This window comes from Dermacentor albipictus, chromosome 2 (genome assembly GCF_038994185.2).
Source record: "Dermacentor albipictus isolate Rhodes 1998 colony chromosome 2, USDA_Dalb.pri_finalv2, whole genome shotgun sequence".
Taxonomy (NCBI): domain Eukaryota; kingdom Metazoa; phylum Arthropoda; class Arachnida; order Ixodida; family Ixodidae; genus Dermacentor; species Dermacentor albipictus.
Genome location: NC_091822.1, coordinates 9,180,029 through 9,194,293, shown reverse-complemented (window position 1 = coordinate 9,194,293; position 14,265 = coordinate 9,180,029).

Here is a 14,265-nt window from a genome sequence, read left to right as displayed (position 1 = left end):
CTCACATCCCAATAAAATTTATTAACTAGACTTACTGTACTTTATAACCAAAGTACTGTATAACTATAAGCAGCTACAGCTGCCATGAGTGGCGAGCAGAATTGAAATGAAATTGCTTTAGTCGAAACATGCCGAGCGCTGCTGCTAAAGTATGCGCCACATGCATTGGGCGACTGCGGGAACCGCGGTACCACACGCAGTTATTCAAAGCAGCACATAAACGTGCCGCGGACTCAAATTGGTTAGTAAATGCATTCGGAACCAGTCTTTCGATTACTCAATTGATATATCAGCCACACACTCGCATAGCACAGCCACGTGGCAAACGCGGCCATGCGAACACTTCACTGTGCACGGATCGGCTGGTTGCAATATTGGGGCACTCTATGGGTGCATGTTTAAAGCACAGCGTTTTTTGCCTATCGCGTGATCGTTGCGGGTGCTCCATGGCTGAGTGTATTGCATGGTACAGAATTGGCCCCAGTACCAAAAGTACACAGGTAGGGTGGTCCGTGTAGATGAAGCGTGAACACGAGCTCAACATAACCACACCGTCATTATTCTGTAGCGATTATTTATGCGAAAGCGTCAAATGGCCCATTGAGCAAAAAAAGCCAGCGTCTGTCGTCTCAGCGAAACAGCACCTCAAATCCCATTGGCTGCGACCACGTCACGAGTGAACCTCGACAAAACAGAGCGGGTGAAAGGGTACACCTGCTGTCGCTATAGTGCACCAGGTGTTGCGTGAGGGGAGAGGGCGTCGCCGCGACGCCACGTCATCCTTGCTCTCTCAAGCCGCCGCCCGGTCCGTATCTCCCCCCTCCACTGGGCTTAACTGCTGCGCGTGCCTGCCTGCCTTGGTGGCCACTGCTGTTTCCTGGTCTCTGGTCATGCAGCACGTCGGTGGCATGTGGTGTTGGCACCGCAGGCTGCTGCTGCTTGCTAGCTCGGGCCCAATGTAGCTCTAGGGTGCATCACTTGCAGCGTAAAACTCGGACTGCTCAGCGGCGTTCAATTGGGCATTAATGCTTTCGCAATCACAACTCAGACAAAACATGCTTAGCTGTTCTCGTATGTTTTTCTTTAGTTGCCAAGTGGACGCATCATTGTTCACCATTCACAGTCTTCAATCTGTCGTCACCATTGCATTGTCATTTCAAACTTGTTGTAATATCACGCCGTCAGATGCTGCCGCCTTCACGCTGTGTAGTAGATATGCAGTCATTGCCATGCATGCACTCATCATCCCAGAGTCGTTATGCCTCAATTGTGATGACTCTAGAATTGTCATCCCATCGTTGATCATGCCATCGTTGTCACCGCATCAGCATCATACTGTTGTCGGCATTCGACAGATGCATTACACAGATTAGCATTACCTTTTCAGCTTCTAGAACAGAATGCACGTGGTGATCTACCGCAGTAATGTTATGAGAGACACTTGGGCGGAACAAATGCTGGCCTCAATTGCCAAGCCTCCCATTAACATCATTTATTTCAATCTCCATAATAATCCTAAATTGTGTCGCAAAACTTCTACAACAAATGTCAACATGGTTTCCATAAGACCTTGTCTCTCATGAAAAACACAACTATATTGTCATGTTTACTAACTTGATCTCCTCCATTGAACTTAGTTCTTGCGTTGAATGGATGCTTTTAGCGTTTTAAATTCTGCTACTTTGTGCCATTGCGTCCTTCTCCTGAATAAGCTAACTTAATATTGATCCACATGCAATTACTAAAATTCACTGAATGCTTTCTTCATGACTAAACACAACTTTTATGTTAACAACTCCAATTCACAAATCTGTCTTTTGTCACTCCTGGCATGCCACAATGCTGAGTGTTTAGGCCCTTGATTTTTCTGATTTTAGATCTCGCAAAGAACTTAACGTAGAAAACTAAACTTTCTGTCGACTGTGTGTCTTGTCGTGAAACAACCAAACTCTGGCAGGTCCGCTTCTGTTCAAACAGACTAAACAAATGGCCCACTGAGTAAAAAAGGCAGCGTCTGTCGTCTCAGCGAAATGGAACCTCAAATCCCATTGGTTGTGACCACATTGCGAGCGTGCCTCTACGGAGCAGAGCGGGTGAAAGGGTACATCTGCCGTCGCTCTAGCGCGCCAGGTGTTGCGTGAGGGGAGAGGGCGCCGCCGCAATGCCACGTCATCCTTGCTCTCGCGAGCGGGCGCAAAGTCCATAACCCCCACTGGGCTTAGCTGCTGCACGTGCCCAGTGGGGCAATGTTTCCAGTAATGTCTCTCCGGAGTGCCATCACTAGTTAAAAACCTAACATCAGTACCCTAGCAAAAAAAACTGATAGAAATTTCTATATATTCTCTTAGGAATATGTATAGGGTGTACGGGTCCTTCTAAGAGTGATATATATTCCTACCTGACCCATAGAACTCTTTACCAGACTGGCAGGCAGCAGATAGATCTCACTGTGCTGCCTACAAGCCCAAATAGCATGATGTACATATCAGTCTTTTAAACCCAGATAGAGATCATCATATGACATACAGAAATCTGATTGAGGCACTGATAAAGCATGTTAGAAATAGCACACATGCCGGTGCCCACACGCCTGAAGAGACGTTTTTAAAATGAACTGAATATACAACCCTGAATGCATTGCCTGGCACGTGAACAGATTAACAAACACAGTTGGGATATTGGAGTATCAAATAAAAATGAAGTGTGGAAACTGTGCAATTATCAAAACTTTTTACAGCTTGTATGCAGATATATTATCCTAAACATGTTTCAACATAAATTAACGCACACATTTTCAAAGCACAGCAGCGTTACTTAGCCTATGAAACTACATTGGGGAAGTTGCATGAGAAAAGTATCAGTCCATCTTTGTAGCAGCCGTGCTCCAGTTCTTAATACAAAATTACATTTACAAATTTTGCGAGATGGATGTGCAACATTTAATGCATATCCAAAACAGGATTACTGTCATCATCATCAGCAGCAGCAGCAGCATCATTATTATATTTATGTCCATTGCAGAACGAAAGCCTCTCCCTGCAATCTCTAATTACCCCTGTCCTGCGCCAACCGATTCCAACTAGCACCAACAAATTTCCTAATTTTGGCGCACCACCTAGTCTTCTGCCATCCTCTACTGCACTTCCCTTCTCTTGGTACCCATTCTGTCACCCTAATGGTCCAACGGTTATCTAATCTGCGCACTACATGACCTGCCCAGCGCCATATTTTTCTCTTAATGTCTATTAGAATATCATCTATACCCGTTTGCTCTCTTGTCCAAACTGCTCTCTTTCTGTCTCTTAAAGTTATACTTAGCATTCTTCGTTCCATCCCTCTTTGCACAGCCCTTAACTTGTTCTCAAGCTTCTTTGTCAGTCTCCAAATCTCTGCGCCATATGTCAGCACCCATAAAATGCACTGATTGTATACTTTCCTTTTCAATGATAATGGTAAGCTCCCAGTCAGGAGCTCACAATGTCTGCCGTATGCGATCCAGCCCATTTTTATTCTTCTGTGAATTTCCTTCTCATGGTCAGGGTTTCCTGTGATTAGTTGACCTGGGTAGACGTACACCTTCACAGACTCTAGAGGCTGACTAGCGATCTTGAACTCTTGTTCCTTTGCCCGGTTATTTATGATTATCTTTGTCTTCAGCATATTAATCTTCAGCCCCACTCTTACACTCTCCCTGTTAAGGTCCTCAATCATTTGTTGTAACTCGTCCGCAGTGTTCCTGAATAGACCAATGTCATCGGCAAAACCGAATGTTGCTGAGGTGTTCCCGGTCGAACCCTACTCCTAAACCTTCCCAGTTTAATAGCTTGAATACTTCTTCCAAGCACGCAGTGAATAGCACTGCAGAGATTGTGTCTACTTGTCTGACTCCTTTCTTCATAGGTATCTTCCTACTGTTGTAATAAAGTTTATTTACAAAAGCAAAACAAAGCACTTTCAAGTCTGTGGATACTAACTGTAGCTCTAACATGTCTGGCTGAGTTTGTGAATGCCATAAATTAGACACTACCAACGTGATTTCAATAAAGCTACTTTCTCGGTTAGTTTGTGCATACTTGATTTGAAAATTATAACAACAATAATGCATCCATCCACAAAGGAACAAGGACAAGACACAAGCAACATGACTACAAACATGACTAGGGTTTATTTTACACTCCACTATCTAAATAATAAGCAAGCAACTTTAGCCACATTTAAACAAACACATAAGAGCAAAAACACAGACTGAAGTACCAACTTCACTATGCCCAATTGTGCTCACAGATGCTGTATAGAACACCAGGTGTAATTGGCATATGCTTTTATAACATTACAACTTCATATGAAACTATTTTCTCTAGACTATGCATTTTTGCATTCATCCCAGAAGTGTCGTGATATGTGACAGAACACAAGTGAGCTTGTGCAAAAAGAACAAACTGGCATGGCACACTGACAGGAAGCAAGGAAACAGGACGAGCATCGCTATTGGTACAAGATCTACAGCAATTTATCAGAACATGTATATACAGCAATATTATTTAAGCAAAAGTGAGTACAGATCTGAGAACTTATTCAAGTAAGAACATGGATTTACCATTTTTAAAACCACATAATCATGAACAAAAACAGCTAAACATCAATGCACATATTGCAAAATCAGAAGACACAATTCTTCACTGGGTGCTAGTTCAACCACCGCACGTCGAAATGTGTAAAAGTGGTTTAACCTGTGTAGCCTTCAGCATGCGAAAGCGAAGAAGACTATCAGAACAGGCTTCATATATAGTGTTTGGAGTCTTTGATTCACCGTAATACACTGTTCAAATGAAATTTCAGAGTTTGCTTGTTTCATTCAGAAAAAAGATAGTGTCTTAGTAATGCTGTCACAGTTAATGGATAAACTTGCACCAGCTACATTGAGTCAAAGGAGTAAATAAAGTGAGGCAGACAGATGCATGGTGTGAAAATGATGCTGTTGTATCAAGTAGCATAACTGCTCACTTAACATTCAGCTGCTTTCCATGCCTCTGCATGCAGACTGAGAAGCTTTACCTCTTCACCGTCTGCTAGTGAAGCACTGTTTGTTCACTGTGATCATCCACTCAAGGCAGTCACGTGGTTTAGTAGGGCCCTTCGCTACATGTAAGGACACCGACCCGTAACTGTGCATAAGTCCTGTAAAATATTGTCATTTTTTGGCTACTGCAGCTGTTCATCAGCAGCTGCATCACCACTGCCAACATGCAGACCATGCAATTCCCCAAGCACTTAATCAACAAGAGAACAATAATGAAGAGTGGCAAATTGGGCTAGCTGGTTCATTAGGAAAACAAGAAGCTAACGCAAGAAAAAATAAACACTCTAGAATTTTGATGGCTCTGGCTAGGTTAATATATTCAAACATCAAAAAGCTGATTATTACAGAATTCCATAAAGTGTGGTGCACTGTTACCAACTGTTTTCTTTAAAGCTATAACCTGTTATTACCAGACATTCGTGTACCATGGCTGAAGACATACTGTTCATCATTGCCATGTCTTGAGCATGGGAATTAGTCTCTTTCATAAAGGTTTCGTATTGTCCATTAAAAAATATTGTTGTCTATTTCTATAAACACATAAAGGCGCATAACTTCGCTGGGTGTTACGCAAACTAGTGGCTCCTCTCTTCTGACGCAGACTGAAAGGTGCTTTGCATGGAGAATTTCAACAGGAAATAGTTTCTTGCATTTCAGAATTATACAAGAATTCGCTCCAGTAAGAATTCTACAAATGAGAGAAAATGCACCTGAGAAGCTGACAAATGCACTGTATTTAATCTTAATAGTTCAAGTGTACTGGAGAGAGTGGAATGTTTGTTGGTTGATGATCATTCACTAATATTCAGTGACACTTAATTGTTGAGTCACAGCCATGGTTGTGGACTACAGCCTGTTTTTCACTTTCATCCAAGTTCAGGCACAGCTTTCCAGTGCCTAACAAAGCTGTCTTCTGACCAGCTCTCCTCTCCTGTACACCAAAAAAACTCACTGCTTCTGGTGAAAGATTTAAACTAGCTTTAGCTGCCTGTAACTTTCGAGCAAGTACATAACATTCCAATATTTGTAAAGGAACATCATTAGCTCTGCTGACCAATTTCACAAGAAGTTCATTTCCGCCTTCAAATACAAATGAAGAATGCGACCAATGAGGTCCTAGTTTAGCCGCACTTTTAGGAAGATGCAGGATTTGGTGTACATTGTATGTGATCATTGCACCCAATCCAAACAAAGACTGTGCTCTCACAACAAACTCCGAGAGAAGATCAGATGATCTCATTATGGTCATCTGAAGTGACGGTGTCTAGTAGAAGTATATAGACACCCTCCACAAGCAAACTGGAATGCCTGACTTACTTATCTGGCAAAAAGCCATGAAGGCATGGTAATGAATTATGAAGAACCCACCACTTCCATTCACTAGCTTTCCAGATTGTGAAGTCTAATAATCTTTGTGGTGTACGTGTGAACCAATTCAGTGGCTTGATTGCCAATAACCTCCTGTTTAAAGAGGCTAAACTTTGTTGTGAACCAATCTAAACATCTTTTGTCTTTTAAATGTGATCACATTTTTATTCTTTTTAAGCTGTTGTATGGTGTATATTTGGTCCAACAATCTTTCCTTTCTGAATCCTGGGCTTCATATTTGATTTATATGTATTGCCTTTTCTGATAATATAAATGCATTAGTTCGGACTCATGTTTTGGGCAAATGAGGAAGCTTGCTTCTCCTTGAGGCACATTACACCTACACAACACACATAGATACTGATAGACTATAGATCTGGCAAACTAATATGAATACACTATTACACTAATAAAAAGAATACACTAGTAGACTTGTACAAGCAGAATAGCACAGATACGTTCAGAATAGAACTAAAAGTAATTTTATCAGTGTATCAGTTGTATCGTTTCATGATGCAATAGAAACAAACTGATATAATTTTTATTAGGTTGCCCTATCAGATTTTTCGCTAGTGATCTTTCAGTCTAAATGCATATCAACTTTTTGACTAATGCTAATAACTGAACACATGGCTTTTTTTGCTGCAAGTTTTCTTGGACTCCTGCTTCCTTTAAACTTATGCTGTATAATATGCTTGCAAGATCAAAACTGGAGTATGCTTCATCAATCCGGGATACACCGACAAAACACACAACTCTCATATTTAGTTGAAGCCATACAAAACCAACCTGTACATTTTATTGTAGCTGCTTATTCCCATACCGCAAGCATATCAACAATTACAACTTGCCTTGATTGGCCAGGCTTGTCAACAAAAAAACCTACCCATTTATTTTACAAATTCTCTATTGAAACATATGTTATTACCTCCTTGTATCTCATTGAGACTGAACTACAACCTCAAGGTACAGGTGCCAACTTGCCAAACCAATCTTTACTATTCCTGTAAAAGGCAGCCTCAGAACACACACACGCGCACACATATATATCAATGAGCTACAAGGAGGTAATAAAAACATGTTTCAATTGAGAATTTGTGAAATAAACAGGCAAGTTTGCTTTGTTGCCTAGCCAATCAAGGCAACTTTTAATTGTTGATATGCTTGCAGCATGGGAATAAGCAGCTACAATAAAATGTACAGGTTGGTTTTGTATGGCTTCAACTAAATATGAGAGTTGTGTTTTTTGTAGGTATATCCCGGATTGATGAAGCATACTCCAGTTTTGATCTTACAAGCATATTATACAGTATAAGTTTAAGGGAAGCAGGAGTCCCAAGAAAACTTGCAGCACAAAAAGCCATGTGTTCAGTTATTAGCATTATTTAGAAAGTTGATATGCATTTGCATTGAAAGATTATTAGTAATATGATTACCTATGTACAAGGCGCTTAATAAGAACAGAGTGTTTAATTTTGTAGGTAAATGTGGTAAAAGGACCAGTCATGATGTGAAAATCTCTTCATTTTACTTTTACCACCCCACCTTACCACCATTTCACCTTTACACACACACACACACACATATATATATATATATATATATATATATATATATATATATACCATGGCACCCATTCCGTAACTCTAATGCTCGATACGATAGAAAATACGATAAAAAATTGGGCAAGTTGTTGAAGCTTCATGGCAGCTACTGTATGACAGATGCCGACAAAAGTAATAAAATGGGACAGGATACAGCACTATCAAATGAAGTTTATTGAAAGAAAACAACCAATATATAACACACATCACGTGACCAACACCCGGCCCCCTAGCATATGCAGATACATACCAAAACAACCTTCACATCACCGAATGCACATGTTTTGACGGCAACACACATGTCACGGCTGATTAATCAATGTAAAAAAACAATTACTAAGGCACAATGCAACTCAGTGGCTTTACTTAAGATCTAACACGGCAACCTCGCTATCTTACAGCGAGATGGATGGCTGGCTAACACATAGTGAGCCTTTCTTTCTAATGTGATAAGCCTCCATTAATTCACGTGAGAGCTTTTCACAGTGTGTGAACAGCAGAATAGTACTTTCAAAAACTGGATGATGCCCAATGCTGCAACAATGCACAGAAAGGTGTGGATGCGCAAAAACCCTTCAAAAAACTATGGTACTTCCTTAGTCGAATGTTTAAGCACCTTCCAGTCTGACTGATATATATTTTGTAGGCTTCAAGAAAAAGGAATCGAATAAACATTATTTCGTGTGCAAGAGACAAACTGTATGTTATATTTCACTTTGCAGTCCTCCCTGCTCAGACACCCGTTGTGAAGAATGTGCTTGTTTATTGCTTCACATATTCCCTTCAGCTTATCTTTAAATGAAAACCCAATCCTCTCCTGGAACTTAGAAGCCACCTTTTTCTGCCTGTGCGACAATTAATAGAGGGGATAATGGCAACTTTGTTCCGCTCTTGCTCCTTAAGCTTCTACCATCCTGGTCGCACCTTAAGTTCCTTAATTAACGTGCTTCAAGATAAAAAACCACTGAAACTGAATAACCTGCCTCATTAAGCCTTGTCACCAGATTTCTTACACTTTCAAGGATAAGGTGAGGATAGCTCTTGGTTAAGGCATCTCCAATTGCGTGAGTGGCAATACTGTACTTAATAAGTTTTGAATGGCTAGACCTATAATCAAGAAGGAGCTTAGAAGTTCTCAACTGATATCTCCAGCATACGTGATCTCACATAAAAGTAAGCCTGACATAAGAAGTTGCAGCACATTTTTTTTTTCTGGAACTTCTAAAGTGAAGTTGAAACCTTGCTATTGTTCTCTAAATAGCTTCAGTACTTCAATGACAGCTCTGTGAAAGTTATCATTTGCTCATGAAAAACAAATAATCATCCACGTATCTGAAAATTTTAAGAGCAAGCCCACTCAGGTTTTGATTATCTTCTGGTCAACATAACTTAAAATATTACTGAGCACTGGTGCAACACCGGAACCTATGCAGATGCCAGCATTCTGGACACATATTTTACTTTCCCACCAGACCAAAATTGACCTTAAATAGAAATCAAGAAGCTCCAGAAAGTTTGCAACAAGAATTTTACACCTTTCAGCAAATTCCAGCTAACCTGTTTGCTTGTGTATGCAGTCCTTAACAAACTGCAAGAGACGCGCCTGCGGTAAAGAATTGTATAAATCTTCTGCATCTATACTAAAGCCTGTCCATTTTCCCAGATTATGCTCCTGCAGGAAGTGTACAACAGTCTGAGAGCTGGCAGCAAGGAATTGGTCGTTGATTCCCAGCCTGTCAAGGTGTGTCTGCAGAAATTCTGAAACATGAAGCCATGATTTATATTCCGACACAATGGTTCTGAAATGGATTCCCTAAGCTTGTGTGTTTTGCACTGAAGAAGGCGCATAAAAGAAAACCTTTTTCCACCTTAACATCATTTGAGACTGTTGTCAAACCAAACTGATTCAGCTTCGTGACAGCTCAACATTTTATGTCAGCTATATTGGTATAAATTTCATTAAAATTGATGTCAGTGGCTGACATACCCTCCTCCGGAAAAGTTCTTTCCAACATGACAACACAATGCCCTTTTTTGTCTCCAAGAAACCTCCAAGTTTCTGCCCCATACGTTAGCTCAGATAGAAGGCAATGATTCTATGCTTGATTGTACAAAATTATGTATATATATATATATATATATATATATATATATATATATATATATATATATATATATATATATATATATAAATTTGTATTCACCATCCAGGGCCAGGGAACAAGAGAAGCCAGACACCACTGACCAATTTCTGACTAAAAGAATTAATTTTTGACCTTATACATCTTGTTTTTACTGTACATGTCCCTCACCTCCATCCAGGTTCCCAACATTTATATCTAAAAAGCTTGTCTATCACCACATACAGGGTCTGTCCTGGAAGTAATGTCAGTAAATTTATTGTGATGTGACTGTTTGTCAGAACGGTCTAACTGGTTGAAACTAGTAGTGACGGAATCTAGCTAAGCAGCGGTCCGTCAGTCAGTGTGCTCCGAACATCGGAGAGTGTCGGACGGGCCCGTCCGTGAGCTGTTTTTTATTCTTGCGCAAGTGAAAATGCAGCGCTCATTAGAACAAATATTTGCGATCAAGTTTTCTGTGAAACTTGGCAATACCGCTGCGGAAACTGTTACTATGCTCAAGACTGCTTATAAAGAATATGCCTGGTCAGATCGACAAGTGTTTCGGTGGCACAAGGCCTTTCGGAAGGCCGGAAAGAGGGCGACGACAAGGACTGCGCTGGATGGCCATCCACGACCACTACGACTGACAATGTAACACGAGCGAGAGAACTGTTGAACTCAGACCAACAATTAAGTGTTCGTTTAATGGCCGACATGTTAAACGTTTCGAAAACTCAAGTTCACGAAATTCTTACAAACAATGTCGGCATGCGGAAGGCGTGCACAAAAATGGTTCAAAAAGTGCTCACTGAGAACGAAAAGTCACGCCGCATTGAAACATGCCAAGAAAATCTCAACATGTGCAAACATGAGCGAAAATTTTTTGACAACGTCATTACAGAAGATGAGACTTGGGTATCTGAATATGACCTGGAGACCAAAAGGCAATCATCTGAGTGGCACACACACTCGTCCCCTCCCCAGAAGAAAGCCAGGATGAGCAAATCAAAGATCAAGATTATGCTCATTGTTTTTTTTTGACATCCACGGACTGGTTCATCATGAGTTTGAAGAACCTAAAACCACTGTGAACTCCAAATTTTATGTGGATGTCCTTGAAAGACTGAAACGCAGGGTTCAACATATCCAGCCGGACATTGCACACAACTGGAAGTTGCACCACAATAATGTGCTGGCCCACAGTGCCTTCATCGTCACCGACTACCTGGTTAATGTAGTGGGGCCAACGATTCCCCAGCTCCCGTACAGCTCGGGCTTGGCTCCCCCCTGACATTTTTTTGTTTCCATGCCTCAAAACACCCCTGAAAGGCAATCATTTTGGGACAGCGGACGTGATTAAAGCAGCTAGCACCACAGCATTAAAGGACATTCCGGAAGAGGACTACCGCAACGCATTCGAGAGCTGGAAGTCTCGCTGGAGCCGATGTATTGACGCAAAAGGAGAGTATTTTGAAGATTTTAAAACTTTTTGTAACAACAAATTCAATAAATGATTTTTAATCGCCTTACTGACATTACTCTCAGGACAGACCCTGTACATGCACCTTGAAGGTATGTATGTGGAAAGCATTTCAACCTCTGCTTGCTTTTCTGGCATGGAATAAAACGGCCTTTGTCCCTAAACCACTTACTTTTAAACTATTCCGTTTGGTTCATTTTTCTAACTTCTGCAGAGTTGCATTCACAACTTTCATAGTTAACCGGCTCCGTTTTCATTCTTGCTTCCTAAAATATGCCCTCCTATCATGCATAATTTGGAAGGCCTTCTGTATTGTATTTCAAGACTATCAGTGCAATGTTGCATGAAGAAACCTATTCTTGGAGTGAATTATTGTTCAACTTGATATCATGATACTGCTGCGTGGTTGTTATTTAACTCTGCAAGAGAATGGTCCTGCCATCCTACCAAGAGTGCATTTCATGGGTATTACTCTCTTTCTTTTGACATTAGTTTATGAGGCTCACAGATATGTATCTGTGTCAACAATAACAATTGACAACTAATTTTGTGCAACATGCACTACATTTAATCAGATAAAAGTTGCATGTTTTGTCTCTTGGACCAGTCTGCTCAGTGGTAGGAGGTCAAGACCACAAATGAGAATGGCTGGCCAAGATCTGTGGTGTACGTCCCGTGTTATGCATCTGACAAGATTTCATGGTGGCAAGAAGACATGTCGGACCTGATGTGATCTTTCTAATTATTGTGCACAGAGTTATCAGCATGATAATATCCTTAATGCTATAAAGAGTACCTCCAGCAAGCAGTCTATATGGTTATGCCTCTTTGTCGCTTATGGCAACAAAATCCAACATCCTTTGAAACATGCTCACTTGCTGTCTGATGCACAAAATGAAGATCGCTTCCTTCTCTAAATTTATTAGCAACAAGAAAGCCACTCTGGAAGCAATTATATACATACACAGCAACACACACTAAAACCTACAAAAGGGAGAAAAAACGCAAACTAGGCTAACAATAAAAGAAACCTGACACCCAACAAGTGTTACATGCATGTTACTCAAGTATGCACATTCAACCTGAGTTCGAGAGATAGATGGTCGACTCCCGCACTCCTGTGCATGCATGTGGATATGTTAAGTCTCAGCTACTCTTTCTATATCATAACTGTCCCCATGTTTGTGAAATCTGGTGTACAACTGCAAGAACAATGATGGCTTGACAGGTGGTTTACCTTTCAGTGAGTTCTATAAGGAGGGTGCATCAACTCTTCCAGCCAATGTACACATTACCACATGAAAGCAGCAGCTTATAAACAGCACAACACCATACAGCACAAATTATATATTCGCCACGTATCAAACTTACATCATTAAAGTACATTAGAATTGGTGCGCTAAGGCTGGTGCACAATATATGCATATACTTTAAACAATCATAAATAATGCAGGAGCTTGGAATATGATTGGCTATTCTCGGAACTGCTTTGATAATACAAAAGTCAAGGCTTTGTTTTTGGCATCACCCACTCCAATTCGTTTTCTTTCTTTTTCCAATTGAAGCATTGGCAAGGTTTGTGCCATGCGCTTCGACCGTGATTTTTTCTTGTTCGCGCACGGCCATGACCATAATACAAGAAAATCGGCCCAGTAACGCAGTGGTCCCTGCCTACTTTTTCATATACTTTACCGCAATACATTACGTATGCATGGTAGAGTGTACAAGCGCGACTTGGACGAGGACGAAGAAAGAAACAGATACACAGACACAGCGCTTCACTTTCAACTATATATTTTATTTTCACACGCATCGATGTGTGCGAAAATAAAATATATAGTTGAAAGTGAAGCGCTGTGTCTGTGTATCTGTTTCTTTCTTCGTCCTCGTCCAAGTCGCGCTTGTACACTCTACCATGGATTCTAACCAACTAGCCCGCCAGCGTGTTTTAACATTACGTATGCTTCACCGCATAACATGACTGTATTGCGGCAAAGCTGATTTTATGGAACTGACATTATGTAACGGACCTTTTGTTCTTCTGCTGCTCGCATGAGCATAGGCTCGAAAAACCACAAAATAAAGACTTGGCTTGCTGCTGGTTGATTTCTAGCTAACATTTCGAGACGTCCTCGTTGTTAACAAAAGCATCGGTGAAGTTTGTCGCGCTCGGACGCGCTTCAAAAGGCAGCGTGTGACCACCTATAATTAAGGCAGTCATAAGCGGCAACGAAATCCACACAAGGTACATCAACTTCCGCAAAGCTACAGGGCAACGCCATCAATAACTGGCACACGGGCCACCCAGGAGCTGGCAAACGCTGCGATGACATCCACACAAACCACGTCGGTTTTTCACAAAGCTATTGGGCAACACGATCAGTCACAGGCACAGGTGAAGTCCGCAAAACACTACATGAGCAGTACTACGGCCATACTCAATCACTTCGCCACAAGCTCTCACATATAACGACATCAAACAGCTACAATCACTTCTCCACAGCCACTGACCCAGGCGAAGACCGCACGGACAGAACGGAAGCACCGATTCTGGGCTCGATCGTCGCGTTCCACAAAGCTAGTAAAGCACACGAGCAGCCAGGGGCACGG